This window comes from Salvelinus fontinalis, chromosome 22, assembly GCF_029448725.1.
Source record: "Salvelinus fontinalis isolate EN_2023a chromosome 22, ASM2944872v1, whole genome shotgun sequence".
Classification (NCBI taxonomy): domain Eukaryota; kingdom Metazoa; phylum Chordata; class Actinopteri; order Salmoniformes; family Salmonidae; genus Salvelinus; species Salvelinus fontinalis.
In genome coordinates, this window is record NC_074686.1 from 1853986 (window position 1) to 1880910 (window position 26925).

The window sequence follows — 26925 nt, forward strand, 5'->3', positions numbered from 1 at the left end:
GCAAGCACTCTACCATTTGAGCTAATTCCACAGCCTTTATGATTTGCCACAAGGAGCAACCAAGATGGTCCAGTCTTGTCAGGCTATGCTGTTGGTGGACTTGCTCGTTTACGCGCCAGCACTGGCCGAGGCTCTGTGCATCCTAAAAATGTTACTCCTTTGCTAGCAGCCGGTTAGCTCAGTTGGTTAGAGCGTGGTGCTGATAACGCTAAGTTCGTGGGTTCGATCCCCGTACTGTCCATGAGGTACATTTTAAGCTGTTGTTTTTCTTTACCATCTGCATTGGCTTCAAGGAAACTTCCCACAGCTTTGTTTGTGGGCATCAATTGTGTGTGCTACGCTGCTCCTCTGAAAGTAAGTCATGTCATTCGTTTTCATCTGACATTGTGACATCAGTGTTACATGAAAGTTGCTTGTCATTGTTACATGACAGTAGGTTGTCGTTAGACAAAACTGCATGAAGTGTGAACTGGAGCTTTCTTGGATGCACAAAAAAAAAAAGTTTTTTGGAGAACGTGGTCATTGATCCCACTACCTCTCGCATGCAAAGCAAGCGCTCTACCATTTGAGCTAATTCCACAGCCTGTATGATTTGCCACAAGGAGCAACCAAGAGGGTCCAGTCTTGTCAGGCTATGCTGTTGGTGGACTTGCTCGTTTACGCGCCAGCACTGGCCGAGCCTCTGTGCATCCTAAAAATGTTGCTCCTTCACAAGCGGCCTGTTAGCTCAGTTGGTTAGAGGGTGGTGCTAATAACGCCAAGGTCGTGGGTTCGATCCCCGTACTGGCCATGAGGTACATTTTAAGCTGTTGTTTTTCTTTACCCTCTGCATTGGCTTCAAGGAAACTTCCCACAGCTTTGTTTGTGGGCATCAATTGTGTGTGCTACGTTGCTACTCTGATCGTAAGTCATGTCATTCGTTTTCATCTGACATTGTGACATCAGTGTTACATGAAAGTTGCGTGTCATTGTTACATGACAGTAGGTTGTCGTTGAACAAAACTGCATGAAGTGTGAACTGGAGCTTTCTTGGATCCACAAAAAAATTGTGTTTTTTGGAGAATGTGGGCATCAATCCCACTACCTCTCGCATGCTAAGCAAGCACTCTACCATTTGAGCTAATTCCCCAGCCTTTATTATTTGCCACAAGGAGCAACCAAGATAGTCCAGTCTTGTCAGGCTATGCTGTTGGTGGACTTGCTCGTTTACGCGCCAGCACTGGCCGAGGCTCTGTGCATCCTAAAAATGTTGCTCCTTTGCAAGCGGACGGTTAGCTCAGTTGGTTAGAGCTTTGTGCTAATAGTGCCAAGGTTGTGGGTTCGATCCCCGTACTGGCCGTGAGGCACATTTTAAGTTGTTGTTTTTCTTTACCTTCTGCATTTGCTTCAAGGAAACTTCCCACAGCTTTGTTTGTGGGCATCAATTGTGTGTGCTACGCTGCTCCTCTGAAAGTAAGTCATGTCATTCGTTTTCATCTGACATTGTGACATCAGTGTTACATGAAAGTTGCTTGTCATTGTTACATGACAGTAGGTTGTCGTTAGACAAAACTGCATGAAGTGTGAACTGGAGCTTTCTTGGATGCACAAAAAAAAAATGTTTTTTGGAGAATGTGGTCATTGATCCCACTACCTCTCGCATGCTAAGCAAGCGCTCTACCATTTGAGCTAATTCCCCAGCCTGTATGATTTGCCACAAGGAGCAACCAAGAGGGTCCAGTCTTGTCAGGCTATGCTGTTGGTGGACTTGCTCGTTTACGCGCCAGCACTGGCCGAGCCTTTGTGCATCCTAAAAATGTTGCTCCTTCACAAGTGGCCTGTTAGCTCAGTTGGTTAGAGGGTGGTGCTAATAACGCCAAGGTCGTGGGTTCGATCCCCGTACTGGCCATGAGGTACATTTTAAGCTGTTGTTTTTCTTTACCCTCTGCATTGGCTTCAAGGAAACTTCCCACAGCTTTGTTTGTGGGCATCAATTGTGTGTGCTACGTTGCTCCTCTGATCGTAAGTCATGTCATTCGTTTTCATCTGACATTGTGACATCAGTGTTACATGAAAGTTGCGTGTCATTGTTACATGACAGTAGGTTGTCGTTGAACAAAACTGCATGAAGTGTGAACTGGAGCTTTCTTGGATCCACAAAAAAATTGTGTTTTTTGGAGAATGTGGGCATCAATCCCACTACCTCTCGCATGCTAAGCAAGCACTCTACCATTTGAGCTAATTCCCCAGCCTTTATTATTTGCCACAAGGAGCAACCAAGATAGTCCAGTCTTGTCAGGCTATGCTGTTGGTGGACTTGCTCGTTTACGCGCCAGCACTGGCCGAGGCTCTGTGCATCCTAAAAATGTTGCTCCTTTGCAAGCGGACGGTTAGCTCAGTTGGTTAGAGCTTTGTGCTAATAGTGCCAAGGTTGTGGGTTCGATCCCCGTACTGGCCGTGAGGCACATTTTAAGTTGTTGTTTTTCTTTACCTTCTGCATTTGCTTCAAGAAAACTTCCCACAGCTTTGTTTGTGGGCATCAATTGTGTGTGCTACGCTGCTCCTCTGAAAGTAAGTCATGTCATTCGTTTTCATCTGACATTGTGACATCAGTGTTACATGAAAGTTGCTTGTCATTGTTACATGACAGTAGGTTGTCGTTAGACAAAACTGCATGAAGTGTGAACTGGAGCTTTCTTGGATGCACAAAAAAAAATTGTTTTTTGGAGAATTTGGGCATCGATCCCACCACCTCTCGCATGCTAAGCAAGCACTCTACCATTTGAGCTAATTCCCCAGCCTGTATGATTTGCCACAAGGAGCAACCAAGAGGGTCCAGTCTTGTCAGGCTATGCTGTTGGTGGACTTGCTCGTTTACGCGCCAGCACTGGCCGAGCCTCTGTACATCCTAAAAATGTTGCTCCTTCACAAGCGGCTGGTTAGCTCAGTTGGTTAGAGAGTGGTGCTAATTAAGCCAAGGTCGCGGGTTCGATCCCCGTACTGGCCATGAGGTACATTTTAAGCTGTTGTTTTTCTTTACCCTCTGCATTGGCTTCAAGGAAACTTCCCACAGCTTTGTTTGTGGGCATCAATTGTGTGTGCTACGCTGCTCCTCTGAAAGTAAGTCATGTCATTCGTTTTCATCTGACATTGTGACATCAGTGTTACATGAAAGTTGCTTGTCATTGTTACATGACAGTAGGTTGTCGTTAGACAAAACTGCATGAAGTGTGAACTGGAGCTTTCTTGGATCCACAAAAAAATTGTGTTTTTTGGAGAATGTGGGCATCGCTCCCACTACCTCTCGCATGCTAAGCAAACACTCTACCATTTGAGCTAATTCCCCAGCCTGTATGATTTGCCACAAGGAGCAACCAAGAGGGTCCAGTCTTGTCAGGCTATGCTGTTGGTGGACTTGCTCGTTTACGCGCCAGCACTGGCCGAGCCTCTGTACATCCTAAAAATGTTGCTCATTTACAAGCGTCTGGTTAGCTCAGTTGGTTAGATTGTGGTGCAAATAACGCCAAGGTCGTGGGTTCGATCCCCTTACTGGCCATGAGGTACATTTTAAGCTGTTGTTTTTCTTTACCCTCTGCATTGGCTTCAAGGAAACTTCCCACAGCTTTGTTTGTGGGCATCAATTGTGTGTGCTACGCTGCTCCTCTGAAAGTAAGTCATGTCATTCGTTTTCATCGGACATTGTGACATCAGTGTTACATGAACGTTGCTTGTCATTGTTACATGACAGTAGGTTGACGTTAGACAAAACTGCATGAAGTGTGAACTGGAGCTTTCTTGGATCCACAAAAAAATTGTGTTTTTTGGAGAATGTGGGCATCAATCCCACTACCTCTCGCATGCTAAGCAAGCACTCTACCATTTGAGCTAATTCCCCAGCCTTTATGATTTGCCACAAGGAGCAACCAAGATGGTCCAGTCTTGTCAGGCTATGCTGTTAGTGGACTTGCTCGTTTACGCGCCAGCACTGGCCGAGGCTCTGTGCATCCTAAAAATGTTGCTCCTTTGCAAGCGGACGGTTAGCTCAGTTGGTTAGAGCTTTGTGCTAATAGCGCCAAGGTTGTGGGTTCGATCCCCGTACTGGCCATGAGGCACATTTTAAGTTGTTGTTTTTCTTTACCTTCTGCATTGGCTTCAAGAAAACTTCCCACAGCTTTGTTTGTGGGCATCAATTGTGTGCGCTACGCTGCTCCTCTGAAAGTAAGTCATGTCATTCGTTTTCATCTGACATTGTGACATCAGTGTTACATGAAAGTTGCTTGTCATTGTTACATGACAGTAGGTTGTCGTTAGACAAAACTGCATGAAGTGTGAACTGGAGCTTTCTTGGATGCAAAAAAAAAAAATGTTTTTTGGAGAATGTGGGCATCGATCCCACTACCTCTCGCATGCTAAGCAAGCACTCTACCATTTGAGCTAATTCCCCAACCTGTATAATTTGCCACAAGGAGCAACCAAGAGGGTCCAGTCTTGTCAGGCTATGCTGTTGGTGGACTTGCTCGTTTACGGGCCAGCACTGGCCGTGCCTCTGTGCATCCTAAAAATGTTGCTCCTTCACAAGCGGCCGGTTAGCTCAGTTGGTTAGAGTGTGGTGCTAATAACGCCAAGGTCGTTGGTTCGATCCCCGTACTGGCAATGACGTACATGTTAAGCTGTTGTTTTTCTTTACCCTCTGCATTGGCTTCAAGGAAACTTCCCACAGCTTTGTTTGTGGGCATCAATTGTGTGTGCTACGCTTCTCCTCTGAAAGTAAGTCATGTCATTCGTTTTCATCTGACATTGTGACATCAGTGTTACATGAAAGTTGCCTGTCATTGTTACATGACAGTAGGTTGTCGTTAGACAAAACTGCATGAAGTGTGAACTGGAGCTTTCTTGGATCCACAAAAAAATTGTGTTTTTTGGAGAATGTGGGCATCGCTCCCACTACCTCTCGCATGCTAAGCAAACACTCTACCATTTGAGCTAATTCCCCAGCCTGTATGATTTGCCACAAGGAGCAACCAAGAGGGTCCAGTCTTGTCAGGCTATGCTGTTGGTGGACTTGCTCGTTTACGCGCCAGCACTGGCCGAGCCTCTGTACATCCTAAAAATGTTGCTCCTTCACAAGCGGCTGGTTAGCTCAGTTGGTTAGAGCGTGGTGCTAATTAAGCCAAGGTCGTGGGTTCGATCCCCGTACTGGCCATGAGGTACATTTTAAGCTGTTGTTTTTCTTTACCCTCTGCATTGGCTTCAAGGAAACTTCCCACAGCTTTGTTTGTGGGCATCAATTGTGTGTGCTACGCTGCTCCTCTGAAAGTAAGTCATGTCATTCGTTTTCATCTGACATTGTGACATCAGTGTTACATGAAAGTTGCTTGTCATTGTTACATGACAGTAGGTTGTAGTTAGACAAAACTGCATGAAGTGTGAACTGGAGCTTTCTTGGATGCACAAAAAAAAAATGTTTTTTGGAGAATGTGGTCATAGATCCCACTACCTCTCGCATGCTAAGCAAGCGCTTTACCATTTGAGCTAATTCCCCAGCCTGTATGATTTGCCACAAGGAGCAACCAAGAGGGTCCAGTCTTGTCAGGCTATGCTGTTGGTGGACTTGCTCGTTTACGGGCCAGCACTGGCCGAGCCTCTGTGCATCCTAAAAATGTTGCTCCTTCACAAGCGGCCGGTTAGCTCAGTTGGTTAGAGTGTGGTGCTAATAACGCCAAGGTCGTGGGTTCGATCCCCGTACTGGCAATGAGGTACATTTTAAGCTGTTGTTTTTCTTTACCCTCTGCATTGGCTTCAAGGAAACTTCCCACAGCTTTGTTTGTGGGCATCAATTGTGTGTGCTACGCTTCTCCTCTGAAAGTAAGTCATGTCAATCGTTTTCATCTGACATTGTGACATCAGTGTTACATGAAAGTTGCCTGTCATTGTTACATGACAGTAGGTTGTCGTTAGACAAAACTGCATGAAGTGTGAATTGGAGCTTTCTTGGATCCACAAAAAAATTGTGTTTTTTGGAGAATGTGGGCATCGCTCCCACTACCTCTCGCATGCTAAGCAAGCACTCTACCATTTGAGCTAATTCCCCAGCCTGTATGATATGCCACAAGGAGCAACCAAGAGGGTCCAGTCTTGTCAGGCTATGCTGTTGGTGGACTTGCTCGTTTACGCGCCAGCACTGGCCGAGGCTCTGTGCATCCTAAAAATGTTGTTCCTTTACAGGCGACCGGTTAGCACCGTTGGTTAGAGCATGGTGCTAATAACGCCAAGGACGTGGGTTCGATACCCGTACTGGCCATGAGGTACATTTTAATTTGTTGTTTTTCTTTACCCTCTGCATTGGCTTCAAGGAAACTTCCCACAGCTTTGTTTGTGGGCATCAATTGTGTGTGCTACGCTGCTCCTCTGAAAGTAAGTCTTGTCATTCGTTTTCATCTGACATTGTGACATCAGTGTTACATGAAAGTTGCTTGTCATTGTTACATGACAGTAGGTTGTAGTTAGACAAAACTGCATGAAATGTGAACTGGAGCTTTCTTGGATGCACAAAAAAATTGTTTTTTGGAGAATGTGGGCATCGATCCCACTACCTCTCGCATGCTAAGCAAGCACTCTACCATTTGAGCTAATTCCCCAGCCTTTATGATTTGCCACAAGGAGCAACCAAGAGGGTCCAGTCTTGTCAGGCTATGCTGTTGGTGGACTTGCTCGTTTACGCGCCAGCACTGGCCGAGCCTCTGTGGATCCTAAAAATGTCTCTCCTTTACAAGCGGCAGGTTAGCTCAGTTGTTAGAGTGTGGTGCTAATAATGCCAAGGTCTTGGGTTCGATCCCCGTACTGGCAATGAGGTACATTTTAAGTTGTTGTTTTTCTTTACCCTCTGCATTGGCTTCAAGGAAACTTCCCACAGCTTTGTTTGTGGGCATCAATTGTGTGTGCTACGCTGCTCCTCTGAAAGTAAGTCATGTCATTCGTTTTCATCTGACATTGTGACATCAGTGTTACATGAAAGTTGCTTGTCATTGTTACATGACAGTAGGTTGTAGTTAGACAAAACTGCATGAAGTGTGAACTGGAGCTTTCTTGGATGCACAAAAAAAAAATGTTTTTTGGAGAATGTGGTCATAGATCCCACTACCTCTCGCATGCTAAGCAAGCGCTTTACCATTTGAGCTAATTCCCCAGCCTGTATGATTTGCCACAAGGAGCAACCAAGAGGGTCCAGTCTTGTCAGGCTATGCTGTTGGTGGACTTGCTCGTTTACGGGCCAGCACTGGCCGAGCCTCTGTGCATCCTAAAAATGTTGCTCCTTCACAAGCGGCCGGTTAGCTCAGTTGGTTAGAGTGTGGTGCTAATAACGCCAAGGTCGTGGGTTCGATCCCCGTACTGGCAATGAGGTACATTTTAAGCTGTTGTTTTTCTTTACCCTCTGCATTGGCTTCAAGGAAACTTCCCACAGCTTTGTTTGTGGGCATCAATTGTGTGTGCTACGCTTCTCCTCTGAAAGTAAGTCATGTCAATCGTTTTCATCTGACATTGTGACATCAGTGTTACATGAAAGTTGCCTGTCATTGTTACATGACAGTAGGTTGTCGTTAGACAAAACTGCATGAAGTGTGAATTGGAGCTTTCTTGGATCCACAAAAAAATTGTGTTTTTTGGAGAATGTGGGCATCGCTCCCACTACCTCTCGCATGCTAAGCAAGCACTCTACCATTTGAGCTAATTCCCCAGCCTGTATGATATGCCACAAGGAGCAACCAAGAGGGTCCAGTCTTGTCAGGCTATGCTGTTGGTGGACTTGCTCGTTTACGCGCCAGCACTGGCCGAGGCTCTGTGCATCCTAAAAATGTTGTTCCTTTACAGGCGACCGGTTAGCACCGTTGGTTAGAGCATGGTGCTAATAACGCCAAGGACGTGGGTTCGATACCCGTACTGGCCATGAGGTACATTTTAATTTGTTGTTTTTCTTTACCCTCTGCATTGGCTTCAAGGAAACTTCCCACAGCTTTGTTTGTGGGCATCAATTGTGTGTGCTACGCTGCTCCTCTGAAAGTAAGTCTTGTCATTCGTTTTCATCTGACATTGTGACATCAGTGTTACATGAAAGTTGCTTGTCATTGTTACATGACAGTAGGTTGTAGTTAGACAAAACTGCATGAAATGTGAACTGGAGCTTTCTTGGATGCACAAAAAAATTGTTTTTTGGAGAATGTGGGCATCGATCCCACTACCTCTCGCATGCTAAGCAAGCACTCTACCATTTGAGCTAATTCCCCAGCCTTTATGATTTGCCACAAGGAGCAACCAAGAGGGTCCAGTCTTGTCAGGCTATGCTGTTGGTGGACTTGCTCGTTTACGCGCCAGCACTGGCCGAGCCTCTGTGGATCCTAAAAATGTCTCTCCTTTACAAGCGGCAGGTTAGCTCAGTTGTTAGAGTGTGGTGCTAATAATGCCAAGGTCTTGGGTTCGATCCCCGTACTGGCAATGAGGTACATTTTAAGTTGTTGTTTTTCTTTACCTTCTGCATTGGCTTCAAGAAAACTTCCCACAGCTTTGTTTGTGGGCATCAATTGTGTGTGCTACGCTGCTCCTCTGAAAGTAAGTCATGTCATTCGTTTTCATCTGACATTGTGACATCAGTGTTACATGAAAGTTGCCTGTCATTGTTACATGACAGTAGGTTGTCGTTAGACAAAACTGCATGAAGTGTGAACTGGAGCTTTCTTGGATCCACAAAAAAAAATGTTTTTTGGAGAATGTGGTCATAGATCCCACTACCTCTCGCATGCTAAGCAAGAGCTCTACCATTTGAGCTAATTCCCCAGCCTGTATGATTTGCCACAAGGAGCAACCAAGAGGGTCCAGTCTTGTCAGGCTATGCTGTTGGTGGACTTGCTCGTTTACGCGCCAGCACTGGCCGGGGCTCTGTGCATCCTAAAAATGTTGTTCCTTTACAAGCGGCCGGTTAGCTCCGTTGGTTAGAGCATGTTGCTAATAACGCCAAGGTCGTGGGTTCAATACCCGTACTGGCCATGAGGTACATTTTAAGTTGTTGTTTTTCTTTACCCTCTGCATTGGCTTCAAGGAAACTTCCCACAGCTTTGTTTGTGGGCATCAATTGTGTGTGCTACGCTGCTCCTCTGATAGTAAGTCATGTCATTCGTTTTCATCTGACATTGTGACATCACTGTTACATGAAAGTTGCCTGTCATTGTTACATGACAGTAGGTTGTCGTTAGACAAAACTGCATGAAGTGTGAATTGGAGCTTTCTTGGATCCACAAAAAAATGGTGTTTTTTGGAGAATGTGGGCATCGCTCCCACTACCTCTCGCATGCTAAGCAAGCACTCTACCATTTGAGCTAATTCCCCAGCCTGTATGATTTGCCACAAGGAGCAACCAAGAGGGTCCAGTCTTGTCAGGCTATGCTGTTGGTGGACTTGCTCGTTTACGCGCCAGCACTGGCCGAGCCTCTGTGCATCCTAAAAATGTTGCTCCTGCACAAGCGGCTGGTAAGATTAGTTGGTTAGAGCGTGGTGCTAATAACGATAAGGTTGTGGGTTCGATCCCCGTACTGGCCATGAGGTACATTTTAAGCTGTTGTTTTTCTTTACCCTCTGCATTGGCTTCAAGGAAACCTCCCACAGCTTTGTTTGTGGGCATCAATTGTGTGTGCTACGCTGCTCCTCTGAAAGTAAGTCATGTCATTCGTTTTCATCTGACATTGTGACATCAGTGTTACATGAAAGTTGCTTGTCATTGTTACATGACAGTAGGATGTCGTTAGACAAAAATGCATGAAGTGTGACCTGGAGCTTTCTTGGATGCACAAAAAAAAAATGTTATTTTGGAGAATGTGGGCATCGATCCCACTACCTCTCGCATGCTAAGCAAGCGCTCTACCATTTGAGCTAATTCCCCAGCCTGTATGATTTGCCACAAGGAGCAACCAAGAGGGTCCAGTCTTGTCAGGCTATGCTGTTCGTGGACTTGCTCGTTTACGCGCCAGCACTGGCCGAGCCTCTGTGCATCCTAAAAATTTTGCTCCTTTGCAAGCGGCCGGTTAGCTCAGTTGGTTATAGTGTGGTGCTAATACCGCCAAGGTCGTGGGTTCGATCCCCGTGCTGGCCATGAGGTACATTTTAAGTTGTTGTTTTTCTTTACCTTCTGCATTGGCTTCAAGAAAACTTCCCACAGCTTTGTTTGTGGGCATCAATTGTGTGTGCTACGCTGCTCCTCTGAAAGTAAGTCATGTCATTCGTTTTCATCTGACATTGTGACATCAGTGTTACATGAAAGTTGCCTGTCATTGTTACATGACAGTAGGTTGTCGTTAGACAAAACTGCATGAAGTGTGAACTGGAGCTTTCTTGGATCCACAAAAAATTTGTGTTTTTTGGAGAATGTGGGCATCGATCCCACTACCTCTCGCATGCTAAGCAAGCACTCTACCATTTGAGCTAATTCCCCAGCCTGTATGATTTGCCACAAGGAGCAACCAAGAGGGTCCAGTCTTGTCAGGCTATGCTGTTGGTGGACTTGCTCGTTTACGCGCCAGCACTGGCCGAGGCTCTGTGCATCCTAAAAATGTTGTTCCTTTACAAGCGGCCGGTTAGCTCCGTTGGTTAGAGCATTGTGCTAATAACGCCAAGGTCGTGGGTTCAATACCCGTACTGGCCATGAGGTTCATTTTAAGTTGTTGTTTTTCTTTACCCTCTGCATTGGCTTCAAGGAAACTTCCCACAGCTTTGTTTGTGGGCATCAATTGTGTGTGCTACGCTGTTCCTCTGATAGTAAGTCATGTCATTCGTTTTCATCTGACATTGTGACATCACTGTTACATGAAAGTTGCCTGTCATTGTTACATGACAGTAGTTTGTCGTTAGACAAAACTGCATGAAGTGTGAATTGGAGCTTTCTTGGATCCACAAAAAAATTGTGTTTTTTGGAGAATGTGGGCAGCGCTCCTACTACCTCTCGCATGCTAAGCAAGCACTCTACCATTTGAGCTAATTCCCCAGCCTGTATGATTTGCCACAAGGAGCAACCAAGAGGGTCCAGTCTTGTCAGGCTATGCTGTTGGTGGACTTGCTCGTTTACGCGCCAGCACTGGCCGAGCCTCTGTGCATCCTAAAAATGTTGTTCCTTCACAAGCGGCTGGTAAGATTAGTTTGTTAGAGCGTGGTGCTAATAACGCTAAGGTTGTGGGTTCGATCCCCGTACTGGCCATGAGGTACATTTTAAGCTGTTGTTTTTCTTTACCCTCTGCATTGGCTTCAAGGAAACTTCCCACAGCTTTGTTTGTGGGAATCAATTGTGTGTGCTACGCTGCTCCTCTGAAAGTAAGTCATGTCATTCGTTTTCATCTGACATTGTGACATCACTGTTACATGAAAGTTGCCTGTCATTGTTACATGACAGTAGGTTGTCGTTAGACAAAACTGCATGAAGTGTGAATTGGAGCTTTCTTGGATCCACAAAAAAATGGTGTTTTTTGGAGAATGTGGGCATCGCTCCCACTACCTCTCGCATGCTAAGCAAGCACTCTACCATTTGAGCTAATTCCCCAGCCTGTATGATTTGCCACAAGGAGCAACCAAGAGGGTCCAGTCTTGTCAGGCTATGCTGTTGGTGGACTTGCTCGTTTATGCGCCAGCACTGGCCGAGGCTCTGTGCATCCTAAAAATGTTGTTCCTTTACAAGCGGCCGGTTAGCTCCATTGGTTAGAGCATGGTGCTAATAACGCCAAGGACGTGGGTTCGATACCCGTACTGGCCATGAGGTACATTTTAAGTTCTTGTTTTTCTTTACCCTCTGCATTGGCTTCAAGGAAACTTCCCACAGCTTTGTTTGTGGGCATCAATTGTGTGTGCTACGCTGCTCCTCTGATTGTAAGTCATGTCATTAGTTTTCATCTGACATTGTGACATCAGTGTTACATGAAAGTTGCTTGTCATTGTTACATGACAGTAGGTTGTAGTTAGACAAAACTGCATGAAATGTGAACTGGAGCTTTCTTGGATGCACAAAAAAAAAATGTTTTTTGGAGAATGTGGGCATCGATCCCACTACCTCTCGCATGCTAAGCAAGCACTCTACCATTTGAGCTAATTCCCCAGCCTGTATGATTTGCCACAAGGAGCAACCAAGAGGGTCCAGTCTTGTCAGGCTATGCTGTTGGTGGACTTGCTCGTTTACGCGCCAGCACTGGCCGAGCCTCTGTGCATCCTAAAAATGTTGCTCCTTCATAAAGCGGCTGGTTAGATTAGTTGGTTAGAGAATGGTGCTAATAACGCTAAGGTCGTGGGTTCGATCCCAGTACTGGCCATGAGGTACATTTTAAGCTGTTGTTTTTCTTTACCCTCTGCATTGGCTTCAAGGAAACTTCCCACAGCTTTGTTTGTGGGCATCAATTGTGTGTGCTACGCTGCTCCTCTGAAAGTAAGTCATGTCATTCGTTTTCATCTGACATTGTGACATCAGTGTTACATGAAAGTTGCTTGTCATTGTTACATGACAGTAGGTTGTCGTTAGACAAAACTGCATGAAGTGTGAACTGGAGCTTTCTTGGATGCACAAAAAAAAATGTTTTTTGGAGAATGGGTTCATAGATCCCACTACCTCTCGCATGCTAAGCAAGCGCTCTACCATTTGAGCTAATTCCCCAGCCTGTATGATTTGCCACAAGGAGCAACCAAGAGGGTCCAGTCTTGTCAGGCTATGCTGTTGGTGGACTTGCTCGTTTACGCGCCAGCACTGGCCGAGCCTCTGTGCATCCTAAAAATGTTGCTCCTTTGCAAGCGGCCGGTTAGCTCAGTTGGTTAGAGCGTGGTGCTAATACCGCTAAGGTCGTGGGTTCGATCCCCGTGCTGGCCATGAGGTACATTTTAAGTTGTTGTTTTTCTTTACCTTCTGCATTGGCTTCAAGGAAACTTCCCACAGCTTTGTTTGTGGGCATCAATTGTGTGTGCTACGCTGCTCCTCTGATTGTAAGTCATGTCATTAGTTTTCATCTGACATTGTGACATCAGTGTTACATGAAAGTTGCTTGTCATTGTTACATGACAGTAGGTTGTAGTTAGACAAAACTGCATGAAATGTGAACTGGAGCTTTCTTGGATGCACAAAAAAAAAATGTTTTTTGGAGAATGTGGGCATCGATCCCACTACCTCTCGCATGCTAAGCAAGCACTCTACCATTTGAGCTAATTCCCCAGCCTGTATGATTTGCCACAAGGAGCAACCAAGAGGGTCCAGTCTTGTCAGGCTATGCTGTTGGTGGACTTGCTCGTTTACGCGCCAGCACTGGCCGAGCCTCTGTGCATCCTAAAAATGTTGCTCCTTCATAAAGCGGCTGGTTAGATTAGTTGGTTAGAGAATGGTGCTAATAACGCTAAGGTCGTGGGTTCGATCCCAGTACTGGCCATGAGGTACATTTTAAGCTGTTGTTTTTCTTTACCCTCTGCATTGGCTTCAAGGAAACTTCCCACAGCTTTGTTTGTGGGCATCAATTGTGTGTGCTACGCTGCTCCTCTGAAAGTAAGTCATGTCATTCGTTTTCATCTGACATTGTGACATCAGTGTTACATGAAAGTTGCTTGTCATTGTTACATGACAGTAGGTTGTCGTTAGACAAAACTGCATGAAGTGTGAACTGGAGCTTTCTTGGATGCACAAAAAAAAATGTTTTTTGGAGAATGGGTTCATAGATCCCACTACCTCTCGCATGCTAAGCAAGCGCTCTACCATTTGAGCTAATTCCCCAGCCTGTATGATTTGCCACAAGGAGCAACCAAGAGGGTCCAGTCTTGTCAGGCTATGCTGTTGGTGGACTTGCTCGTTTACGCGCCAGCACTGGCCGAGCCTCTGTGCATCCTAAAAATGTTGCTCCTTTGCAAGCGGCCGGTTAGCTCAGTTGGTTAGAGCGTGGTGCTAATACCGCTAAGGTCGTGGGTTCGATCCCCGTGCTGGCCATGAGGTACATTTTAAGTTGTTGTTTTTCTTTACCTTCTGCATTGGCTTCAAGAAAACTTCCCACAGCTTTGTTTGTGGGCATCAATTGTGTGTGCTACGCTGCTCCTCTGAAAGTAAGTCATGTCATTCGTTTTCATCTGACATTGTGACATCACTGTTACATGAAAGTTGCCTGTCATTGTTACATGACAGTAGGTTGTCGTTAGACAAAACTGCATGAAGTGTGAATTGGAGCTTTCTTGGATCCACAAAAAAATTGTGTTTTTTGGAGAATGTGGGCAGCGCTCCCACTACCTCTCGCATGCTAAGCAAGCACTCTACCATTTGAGCTAATTCCCCAGCCTGTATGATTTGCCACAAGGAGCAACCAAGAGGGTCCAGTCTTGTCAGGCTATGCTGTTGGTGGACTTGCTCGTTTACGCGCCAGCACTGGCCGAGCCTCTGTGCATCCTAAAAATGTTGCTCCTTCACAAGCGGCTGGTAAGATTAGTTTGTTAGAGCGTGGTGCTAATAACGCTAAGGTTGTGGGTTCGATCCCCGTACTGGCCATGAGGTACATTTTAAGCTGTTGTTTTTCTTTACCCTCTGCATTGGCTTCAAGGAAACTTCCCACAGCTTTGTTTGTGGGCATCAATTGTGTGTGCTACGCTGCTCCTCTGAAAGTAAGTCATGTCATTCGTTTTCATCTGACATTGTGACATCAGTGTTACATGAAAGTTGCTTGTCATTGTTACATGACAGTAGGATGTCGTTAGACAAAAATGCATGAAGTGTGAACTGGAGCTTTCTTGGATGCACAAAAAAAAAATGTTTTTTTGGAGAATGTGGGCATCGATCCCACTACCTCTCGCATGCTAAGCAAGCACTCTACCATTTGAGCTAATTACCCAGCTTTTATGATTTGCCACAAGGAGCAACCAAGAGGGTCCAGTCTTGTCAGGCTATGCTGTTGGTGGACTTGCTCGTTTACGCGCCAGCACTGGCCGAGGCTCTGTGCATCCTAAAAATATTGCTCCTTTTCAAGCGGCCGGTTAGCTCAGTTGGTTAGAGCGTGGTGCTAATAACGCCAAGGTCGTCGGTTCGATACCCGTACTGGCCATGATGTACATTTTAAGTTGTTGTTTTTCTTTACTCTCTGCATTGGCTTCAAGAAAACTTCCCACACCTTTGTTTGTGGGCATCAATTGTGTGTGCTACGCTGCTCCTCTGAAAGTAAGTCATGTCATTCGTTTTCATCTGACATTGTGACATCAGTGTTACATGAAAGTTGCTTGTCATTGTTACATGACAGTAGGTTGTCGTTAGACAAAACTGCATGAAGTGTGAACTGGAGCTTTCTTGGATGCACAAAAAAATTGTGTTTTTTGGAGAATGTGGGCATCGATCCCACTAACTCTCGCATGCCAAGCAAGCACTCTACCATATGAGCTAATTCCCCAGCCTGTATGTTATGCCACAAGGAGCAACCAAGAGGGTCCAGTCTTGTCAGGCTATGCTGTTGGTGGACTTGCTCGTTTACGCGCCAGCACTGGCCGAGGCTCTGTGCATCCTAAAAATGTTGCTCCTTTACAAGCTGCCGGTAAGCTCCTTTGGTTAGAGCATGGTGCTAATAACGCCAAGGTCGTGGGTTCGATACCCGTACTGGCCATGCGATACATTTTAAGTTGTTGTTTTTCTTTACCCTCTGCATTGGCTTCAAGGAAACTTCCCACAGCTTTGTTTGTGGGCATCAATTGTGTGTGCTATGCTGCTCCTCTGATAGTAAGTCATGTCATTCGTTTTCATCTGACATTGTGACATCAGTGTTACATGAAAGTTGCTTGTCATTGTTACATGACAGTAGGTTGTAGTTAGACAAAACTGCATGAAGTGTGAACTGGAGCTTTCTTGGATGCACAAAAAAAAATTGTTTTTTGGAGAATGTGGGCATCGATCCCACTACCTCTCGCATGCTATGTAAGCACTCTACCATTTGAGCTAATTCCCGAGCCTTTATGATTTGCCACAAGGAGCAACCAAGATGGTCCAGTCTTGTCAGGCTATGCTGTTGGTGGACTTGCTCGTTTACGCGCCAGTGTAGCAGTGTGATGTTGTTCCCCTAGATTACGCACCAAATTGCACACAAGGACCAATTCAAATAGGCCAGGTCAAGAGGGGATGTTAATAATCTGGTAATAATAATAATAATTCAGTGTATTTTTTTATTTAATTACAGCTGCATAGCTAATGTTTTTATTTGGTGTACAAACACTTTTTCATACCAATATTGTACATACAAGTGATTGTAAAAGTTTTGTATATTTTGGTTTGGCCCATCGCGGGTTATCTGTATCCCCATACCACTTTATCATTCTCTTTTGCCTGACCCTCGGCTAGCAAGGTATGTTGTCCTTGGCTCCGAAACTGTTTAATATAAAACCGTCATAAGGTTATACAATGTACTGTTTTGCAACCATACGTTTGTTATAGTGTGGACAGTGTAGGAATTTATGTTAACAAGTTTCACAGAGCTCACTGACTGGGGTATCTGTTGTAACTTCTAAGTACTTGTGACAGTGGTTGAGTGAGTGTACATGTGCTCGCGCAGGTGCCGGATAGCTGTGACTGCACCAAGGGTAACGTGTGTGTTGTCTCTTCGTGTGCAGGTATGTCTTTTATTTTGTCAGAATTATGTTCTGTATAGTTTTACTTGTATATGCTGTTGTGCAGCGAGTGTGCACGCAGCACCTGTTAATTCCTTTTGGCGCTCTTTTGCCTGACCCTCGGCTAGCAAGGTGCCGGATAGCTGTGACTGCACCAAGGGTAACGTGTGTGTTGTCTCTTCGTGTGCAGGGCAAATAAAAAGATTTCAACGAGCAGACCATCAGTTGTGGCAGCGTCTTCATTAAGAATTACACAACGCAGAACGAACCACGCTACAAACTGGTGCCGCGACCTGCCGACTGGTTAGCTCAAGCTGACCACCGGAGCTGTGCATGTGGAGGAGATGCGCGACCCGCGCATGCGCACTTGTTGATGGTTTGCTATAAGTGAATGTATACTGTAAATAGTGAAGGTGAATGTAGCATATTCACTAGATAATTGTATTGGCGTTTATTTGCATGTTTTGAGGGAATTTGTTTATTGCATTTTTTTTTGTATTTGTATGCAGTAAATTACATTGTAGTTTAGTTCTCTATTGAGCCATGGAAGTCTCTCAAGTCCATAAGATGAGTTATGCTGGGGATTTTGGTGTGGTTAGTGTGGGTAGAGGGAGGGGTGTCCATGCATTTACACCATTGGTACAGTCAGCTCCTGGGAGTAGAGTGGCTGCTAGTCCTGAGTTTACAAGCACTGGGAGGGGTAGGCTGTTTACTCCACCTGACCAGGGTATCCCACCTCTGTCTCTTGATGTACCATTGTCCCCAGTCCTCAGTAATAATGGGACACCGAGTCAGCTTAGTGACCTTATTAAGCAGATTGGTTCAGAGATAGGAGAATCTATCAGAGCGAGTTTACTGCAGCCTGGGGCTTCAAGTCTTTCTCCTGCCCATTCCCCTGACCAATCCCAGCAGTTTCCCCTGCCTCAACAATGTGGGTCAACTTTAATTGATGCGTCCAAGCTGAATCTGGTTGTGAAGTCAGAGGTTAGTGCTCCACCTTTCTTCAGGGGTGATGGCTCAGATAAGTACTCTGTCCTGGAGTGGGAGGAGCTAATGGGAGTCTACCTAGAGAAGAGGGGTTACACTGGGTCTGAGAATGTTGGGGAGGTGATGTCTAGGCTCATGGGGAGGGCACGGGATGTGACCAAAGTCTGGATGCGTAACAACCCTGTTGTCACAGATGTTAAGGCAGTGTTCAGTGTTCTCAAGCAACACTTTGGGGATACTGTCTACTCAGGTATGCCATTAGCTGACTTCTATTCAATGAGACCATATGCTAATGAGGGTCCACTAGATTTCTGGATTAGGCTTAACAAAGCTGCAGAAGCAGCTGAACAGTACCTTGTAAGTGAGGGTAGAACCTTGCCCAATCAGTGCTCAGAGTTGGCAGTCATGTTTGTACGTAACTGTCCTGATAAAGAGTTGGCCCAAGTGTTCAAATGCAAACCCCTTCGTGACTGGACAGCCAGTGAGGTACAGGATCGTTTGGATGAACTGTTAAGGGAGCGTAAAGCATGTAGAACACAACTTTCACAGCAGGTGGCTGCTGTCTTCGACTCCCCCCAGGAGGAAGTGGATCCTGAGAGCAGACCTAATGTGTCATCTTTTTCTCGATGTGGCCGTGAACCAGAACAGGCCCAATCTGTATCTGAGGGTGGGACATTAGAGAAGGTTTTGAGTATGCTAGAGAAGGCTCTTGTCAGCAATACTCAGTCTGTGAACAGAGGGCCCCGTAAACAGTTCCCCAAACGTGAGCGTGAGTGCGCTGTCTGTGGAAGCACTAATCACTGGACCAAAGCTCACTGTCAGATGCACCAGCTGTGTTTCAAGTGCTTCTCTCCTGGCCACATGAGCTTTGACTGTAGTGAGACTGGGAAGCGAAAGAGCCCTGTATGTGGGCAGACTGGCAGGTCTCAGGAAAACTAGAAAGTCTCCATTCTGAGGAGGGCAATGTGAGGCAGTCTAATTTTTCCTCCACTGATGATGATATCCAATCTGTTTATTCTTATTTTTGTGAGTCAGTACCCAAGAACAACACAGTAATTTTTCAGAACACAATGAGAATTTCTCAGAATGACAGTTTGTTTTACACCACCGTGCTAGTACAGGATAAAGTTGAGCTGAAGGGGATGTTAGATAGTGGGTCCATGGCTACTACTCTGCGCGCAGATATTGTACCTCGGTTGAGGGAGGCAGGAGTGGTAGAGGGGAACTTTCTAGCTCCTTCAGACATCATACTGGTGGGTTGTGGTGGGACGCAAACTAGCCCAGTGGGCATGTGTGACTTGAAACTACAGCTTTATGGCTTCAGTTATGTAGTCCCAGTGCTGATTGTAGATGGGCAGGTTGATGAACTCATTGTTGGCACTAACGTGTTGAAGTCTCTGATTAGACAGTTCAAATCAAATGACAGCTACTGGCAGGTGGTGGGTACGCCAGGTCCCTCTGGACAGTGTGAGGACAGCCAGTTCCTGCGTCTCCTATCAAATCTGGAGAGATGGAGAGGAGACTCCATCCCAGATAAAGTGGGCACCATTAAGTTGAAGAGGGCAGTAACGCTCCAACCCATGAGTGAGCATCTTGTGTGGGGCCGCTTACCCCCAAAGACAAAACTCTCTGTGGGCAGTACTGTTGTTGTCGAACCCAGCACGTCTCGTTGTGTGAATCGACACATACTAGTAGGGAGAGTAGTTACGCCTCTGTGGGGGGATGGATGGCTCCCTGTGAAGATTGTGAATCCAACAACCTCGCCAGTTACCCTGAGACGAAATGCTAAAGTGGCAGATGTGTACCCTTGTATTGCATTGGAGGATTTTGATGATGTCAAGCAGAAAGCTGCTTACCAGAACGTGGCAAAAGCACAATGTGACAGCTCACATGGCAGTCTTACAGCCAAGAGTTCAGTTGATGGCAGTGTAGTTAATGGAAACAGTACACTGAGCAATCTTGGACTTCAAGGCCTGTCGGTTGAGGAGTGTCCAGTCTCACAGTTCTGGAAAGACAAACTTGTCGGTTTAATTGAGAAGTATGACACGGTGTTCTCTAGACATAGCCTGGATTGTGGAGAGGCAAAAGAGTTCTGCCATCGCATACGGCTGACTGATGACCGCCCATTTCGATTACCTTATCGTAGGCTTTCTCCAGCTGATTACCAAAAACTCAGGGAAACACTGGATGATATGGAGGAAAAGGAAATCGTCAGAAAATCCAGCAGCGAGTATGCCTCACCATTGGTGCTGGTATGGAAAAAGAATGGGGACTTGCGTCTATGTACTGACTTTAGGTGGTTAAACGCCCGCACAGTGAAGGATGCTCATCCCCTGCCTCATCAGGCTGATGTACTGGCGGCGCTGGGAGGTAATGCCTTCTTCAGCACAATGGACTTGACATCAGGGTACTACAATGTGCCACTGCATGAAGAGGATAAGAAATACACTGCCTTTTCCTCTCCTTTAGGTCTGCACGAGTACAATCGTTTGCCTCAGGGCCTTTGCAACAGCCCGGCTACGTTTATGAGAATGATGCTGACCATCTTTGGGGACCAAAACTTTCTAAGTCTCCTTTGCTATTTGGATGATCTGATGGTTTTTGCTAAGACGGAGGAAGAGAGTCTGCAGAGACTTGAGATGGTTTTCCAGCGGTTGCAGGAGCACAATCTTAAACTGTCTCCGTCTAAGTGCAAGTTTTTGAGGAGGTCTGTTAAGTTTTTGGGCCACATCATTTCTCAGGAGGGCGTAGCCACTGATCCTGCTAAGATTCAAACCATTTTGAATGTGACTGAGAGTGAGATGATGGAAGCTGATGGTGTCACTCCGTCTCCTAGCAAAATCCGTTCTTTCCTTGGTATGGTAGTATACTATCAACACTACATTGAGAATTGTTCCATGGTTGCTAGGCCATTGTTTCAGCTGACTACAGGTCAGAAGAAGCCTAGGAGAGGCAAGGGCAGAAAGAGGCCTGGTCCCTCTCGCAGGCTCACTGCTGCAGACTGGACTGCCGAGTGTCAACTCGCTTTTGAAGCTTTGAAAGCAGCACTAGTTGACCAGGCACTGCTGGCTCATCCAGATTTTTCTCAGCCATTTTTGCTTTCTGTTGATGCATCTACTAGTGGTTTGGGAGCGGTACTATCCCAAGTGCAAGATGGGAAGGCCATAGCCAGGCCAATAGCTTTTGCTAGTAAATCTCTTAATCATGCACAATCCAAGTATCCTGCTCACCGGCTGGAATTTCTAGCCATGAAATGGGCCATTCATGATAAGTTCAGCCATTGGCTGCGAGGGCATAAGTTTACGGTGTGGACCGACAACAATCCACTCAAATATATTCTTACAAAGCCGAGACTTGATGCATGTGAGCAGAGATGGGTTGCAAAGCTGGCACCTTTTGATTTTGATATCCAGTACATACCAGGGCCCAAGAATGTCGTTGCTGATGCTTTGAGCAGAGAGCCATTTGTCCGCCCCAAAGTTCTGCACCGACTGACAAGAATTCCATATGATGTCCTGCTGGAGGAAGCCAGAGGTCTTCGACTGGATGATGTACAAGACATGTTCCGTCTCTCCTGTGAGCAGCCCGAGGCTGGCTGTGGAACGTCTATGGCTCCTGGGAGTGAGTTGAGTAGAGCTGGAGACGATGTCAGTGGGTTGGTTTCCTGTGAAGAGGTGTCTGCTGTCCTTCAAGCCCATCGCCGATGGGATGATGGTGCCACAGTGAGGTCCGTTTCACATGTGCAGCACCTTGAGAAGTTGATGTCCATGGGTCAGAGCCCTTTACCTGTCCTTACACACAAGGAGCTGTATGATAACCAGTCACTGGATCCTATCATCAGCAGAGTAATGTTCTTTGTAGATAGAGGCCGGCGCCCATCTAGGAGAGAGCGAGTCTTTGAAGCTAAAGAAACAGTTTATACTCTAAGACAGTGGGGGAAACTCACCACGCGGTTAGGGATTCTGTATCGTGTCTCAAAACACCCAGTGAGTAAGAAGAAAATATTCCAGTATGTCGTACCTGTGTCTTTGAGAGGCCTTGTGTTGAAGGGAGTTCATGATGATGCTGGTCATCAGGGTCAGCAGCGCACATTGTGGCTCACGAGACAGCGGTTTTACTGGGAATCTATGGAGAAGGATGTCAAGGAATATGTGGCCCACTGTAAGAGATGTGTGTTGAGTAAAGCACCTGAGCCTGAAGCGAGAGCCCCACTTGTCTCCATTGTGACAACGGCACCTTTAGAACTTGTGTGTATTGATTTCTGGACTGCCGAAGATTCAAACAACAAGTCTATTGATGTGTTAGTAGTGACTGATCACTTTACTAAGCTGGCCTGTGCGTATCCATGTCCAAACCAGTCTGCTAAGACTGTTGCTCGTGTTCTCTGGAATAATTTCTTCTGCATTTATGGGTTCGCTGATTGCATCCATTCTGACAGGGGTGCAAACTTCGAGAGTTTACTTATTGCAGAATTACTTCAGTTATCTGGTGTTGAAAAGTCCCACACCACACCTTATCATCCCATGGGTAACGGTCAAGCAGAACGTCTGAATCGCACACTGGGTGGGATGATTAGAGCTCTGCCAGCTAGGTCTAAGGCTAAATGGCCTCAGATGTTGAACACATTGACATTCTCCTATAACTGCACTGTTCATGAGACTACTGGGTTTCCACCCTTCTTCTTGATGTTCGGACGCACCCCTAGGTTGCCGGTAGATGTTATGTTTGAAAGTGTGCTGTTGGATGGGGACACAGTAGATGTGGATAAGTATGTCCAGTCTCTGGGTGAGGATCTGAGAGAGGCCATGACATTGGCCCAGCAGCATGCCAGTAAGCAACAAAAGAGACAAGCCGAGGTCTACAACAGACGGTCTAAGGGTCACTCGGTGCAGAAGGGAGATAGAGTTCTACTTGCTAACAAGGGGGAGAGGGGCAAGAAGAAACTGGCTGATCGCTGGGAGAGTGTGGTGTACATAGTGGTTGCAAAGAACAGCTCACTGAACACATATCGTATCCAACACCCTACCACTGGACGCATCAAAACTGTGCATAGGAACCTGATTATGCCAGTCAACTTTCTGCCTTTACCTTCGTGGGAGGAACCTGAGGGTCACGGATCTCTATCGAGTGGTGACGTGATCTCTGAGATGTCTGCAATGTCCAGCCAAATGGATGGGAGTGACGCCAGGACTGTCCACTGGGTAGCAGGCCTTCCTGAGTCTTCTGGGAGGATACTCCAAGAGGATGGTGAAGTCCCGGCTGATGGAAGTGAGGTGGAACAACCGTATGAAGTCCCCTTAAGTGAGGTGTGCTCAGCAGAAGTGGACCAGAGAGATATCCCCGAAGCCTACAAGAGTTCTGATTGCGAAACTCCATTCAGTGTGGATGATGTTACCTTGGTTGAAGATGCTTCGTCAGTGTGGTCTGTGACAATCTACCAGGATTCTGATCAGTCGTCTGACACTACTAGTGTTGAGTCGGTAACTGAAAGTGTGCTGGCTCCGGAGATGCGGATCTGTAGTACTCCCCATCCTGAGGTTAGACCTCTGAGCAGGGTTAGTGCTGTCTGTGACATTCCTGCTAGGTTTGTGGGTGAGGGTGTTCGGACTAGACTGGGTAGACTTATTAAGCCAGTGGATAGGTTAATCCAAACTATGTCTACACAGGAAATGAAACAGTTCTTGTTTTCTCAGTGACGGTAGGATATTGCCTACCTTTTCTTTTGTAGGAATGTAGGAAATCTAAGCATGTCTTAGAATGATTTGTGGGTTTGTCTAATATATTTGACAATTCATGTAACTTTGTGTGTAGTCCATCGGCATAAAATGTATATGGCATTTTTCGTATACGGTTGAATAAGGGATTAGCTACCCCTTATTTTTCCTAATCCTTCGCGGGATAGCTTTTCAGCTGATCGACCATTTGTGGGTCTAGAATTAAGGGACTACACTGGGTTACTCTGTCGCCCTGTGGGTGTGAATTTTTTTTCTTTCTTTGCTTTGTTACCTTTGAGGTAATGTGTTTTGTTTTGGGTCTATAATCTAGTGTAAAACAGTGGGGGTGAATGTAGCAGTGTGATGTTGTTCCCCTAGATTACGCACCAAATTGCACACAAGGACCAATTCAAATAGGCCAGGTCAAGAGGGGATGTTAATAATCTGGTAATAATAATAATAATTCAGTGTATTTTTTTATTTAATTACAGCTGCATAGCTAATGTTTTTATTTGGTGTACAAACACTTTTTCATACCAATATTGTACATACAAGTGATTGTAAAAGTTTTGTATATTTTGGTTTGGCCCATCGCGGGTTATCTGTATCCCCATACCACTTTATCATTCTCTTTTGCCTGACCCTCGGCTAGCAAGGTATGTTGTCCTTGGCTCCGAAACTGTTTAATATAAAACCGTCATAAGGTTATACAATGTACTGTTTTGCAACCATACGTTTGTTATAGTGTGGACAGTGTAGGAATTTATGTTAACAAGTTTCACAGAGCTCACTGACTGGGGTATCTGTTGTAACTTCTAAGTACTTGTGACAGTGGTTGAGTGAGTGTACATGTGCTCGCGCAGGTGCCGGATAGCTGTGACTGCACCAAGGGTAACGTGTGTGTTGTCTCTTCGTGTGCAGGTATGTCTTTTATTTTGTCAGAATTATGTTCTGTATAGTTTTACTTGTATATGCTGTTGTGCAGCGAGTGTGCACGCAGCACCTGTTAATTCCTTTTGGCGCTCTTTTGCCTGACCCTCGGCTAGCAAGGTGCCGGATAGCTGTGACTGCACCAAGGGTAACGTGTGTGTTGTCTCTTCGTGTGCAGGGCAAATAAAAAGATTTCAACGAGCAGACCATCAGTTGTGGCAGCGTCTTCATTAAGAATTACACAACGCAGAACGAACCACGCTACACCAGCACTGGCCGAGGCTCTGTGCATCCTAAAAATGTTGCTCCTTTCCAAGCGGCCGGATAGCTCAGTTGGTTAGAGTGTGGTGCTAATAACGCCAAGGTCGTGGGTTCGATCCCCGTGCTGGCCATGAGGTACATTTTAAGTTGTTGTTTTTCTTTACCCTCTGCATTGGCTTCAAGGAAACTTCCCACAGCTTTGTTTGTGGGCATCAATTGTGTGTGCTACGCTGCTCCTCTGAAAGTAAGTCATGTAATTCGTTTTCATCTGACATTGTGACATCAGTGTTACATGAAAGTTGCTTGTCATTGTTACATGACAGTAGGTTGTCGTTAGACAAAACTGCATGAAGTGTGAACTGGAGCTTTCTTGGATCCACAAAAAAATTGTGTTTTTTGGAGAATGTGGGCATCGATCCCACTACCTCTCGCATGCTAAGCAAGCACTTTACCATTTGAGCTAATTCACCAGCCTGTATGATTTGCCACAAGGAGCAACCAAGAGGGTCCAGTCTTGTCAGGCTATGCTGATGGTGGACTTGCTCGTTTACGCGCCAGCACTGGCCGAGGCTCTGTGCATCCTAAAAATGTTGCTCCTTTACGAGCTGCCGGTTAGCTCCTTTGGTTAGAGCATGGTGCTAATATCGCCAAGGTCGTGGGTTCGATACCCGTACTGGCCATGCGATACATTTTAAGTTGTTGTTTTTCTTTACCCTCTGCATTGGCTTCAAGGAAACTTCCCACAGCTTTCTTTGTGGGCATCAATTGTGTGTGCTACGCTGCTCCTCTGATAGTAAGTCATGTCATTCGTTTTCATCTGACATTGTGACATCAGTGTTACATGAAAGTTGCTTGTCATTGTTACATGACAGTAGGTTGTAGTTAGACAAAACTGCATGAAGTGTGAACTGGAGCTTTCTTGGATGCACAAAAAAAAATTGTTTTTTGGAGAATGTGGGCATCGATCCCACTACCTCTCACATGCTATGTAAGCACTCTACCATTTGAGCTAATTCCCGAGCCTTTATGATTTGCCACAAGGAGCAACCAAGAGGGTCCAGTCTTGTCAGGCTATGCTGTTGGTGGACTTGCTCGTTTACGCGCCAGCACTGGCCGAGGCTCTGTGCATCCTAAAAATGTTGCTCCTTTCCAAGCGGCCGGATAGCTCAGTTGGTTAGAGTGTGGTGCTAATAACGCCAAGGTCGTGGGTTCGATCCCCGTACTGGCCATGAGGTACATTTTAAGTTGTTGTTTTTCTTTACCCTCTGCATTGGCTTCAAGGAAACTTCCCACAGCTTTGTTTGTGGGCATCAATTGTGTGTGCTACGCTGCTCCTCTGATCGTAAGTCATGTCATTCGTTTTCATCTGACATTGTGACATCAGTGTTACATGAAAGTTGCTTGTCATTGTTACATGACAGTAGGTTGTCGTTGAACAAAACTGCATGAAGTATGAACTGGAGCTTTCTTGGATCCACAAAAAAATTGTGTTTTTTGGAGAATGTGGGTATCAATCCCACTACCTCTCGCATGCTAAGCAAGCACTCTACCATTTGAGCTAATTCCCAAGCCTGTATGATTTGCCACAAGGAGCAACCAAGAGGGTCCAGTCTTGTCAGGCTATGCTGTTGGTGGACTTGCTCGTTTACGCGCCAGCACTGGCCGAGCCTCTGTGCATCCTAAAAATGTTGCTCCTTCATAAAGCGGCTGGTTAGATTAGTTGGTTAGAGCGTGGTGCTAATAACGCTAAGGTCGTGGGTTCGATCCCAGTACTGGCCATGAGGTACATTTTAAGCTGTTGTTTTTCTTTACCCTCTGCATTGGCTTCAAGGAAACTTCCCACAGCTTTGTTTGTGGGCATCAATTGTGTGTGCTACGCTGCTCCTCTGAAAGTAAGTCATGTCATTCGTTTTCATCTGACATTGTGACATCAGTGTTACATGAAAGTTGCTTGTCATTGTTACATGACAGTAGGTTGTCGTTAGACAAAACTGCATGAAGTGTGAACTGGAGCTTTCTTGGATGCACAAAAAAAAATGTTTTTTGGAGAATGGGTTCATAGATCCCACTACCTCTCGCATGCTAAGCAAGCGCTCTACCATTTGAGCTAATTCCCCAGCCTGTATGATTTGCCACAAGGAGCAACCAAGAGGGTCCAGTCTTGTCAGGCTATGCTGTTGGTGGACTTGCTCGTTTACGCGCCAGCACTGGCCGAGGCTCTGTGCATCCTAAAAATGTTGCTCCTTTGCAAGCGGCCGGTTAGCTCAGTTGGTTAGAGCGTGGTGCTAATACCGCTAAGGTCGTGGGTTCGATCCCCGTGCTGGCCATGAGGTACATTTTAAGTTGTTGTTTTTCTTTACCTTCTGCATTGGCTTCAAGAAAACTTCCCACAGCTTTGTTTGTGGGCATCAATTGTGTGTGCTACGCTGCT

At 45.9% G+C, this 26925-nt stretch overlaps 1 non-coding gene across 1 annotated transcript; it reads left to right on the plus strand.

Moving 5' to 3' along the window:
• Positions 1 to 168: 168 nt before the first annotated feature.
• Positions 169 to 241, plus strand: trnai-gau (transfer RNA isoleucine (anticodon GAU)). Its single transcript has one exon. It is a non-coding gene; the product is annotated as a tRNA-Ile (tRNA).
• Positions 242 to 26925: the final 26684 nt, after the last annotated feature.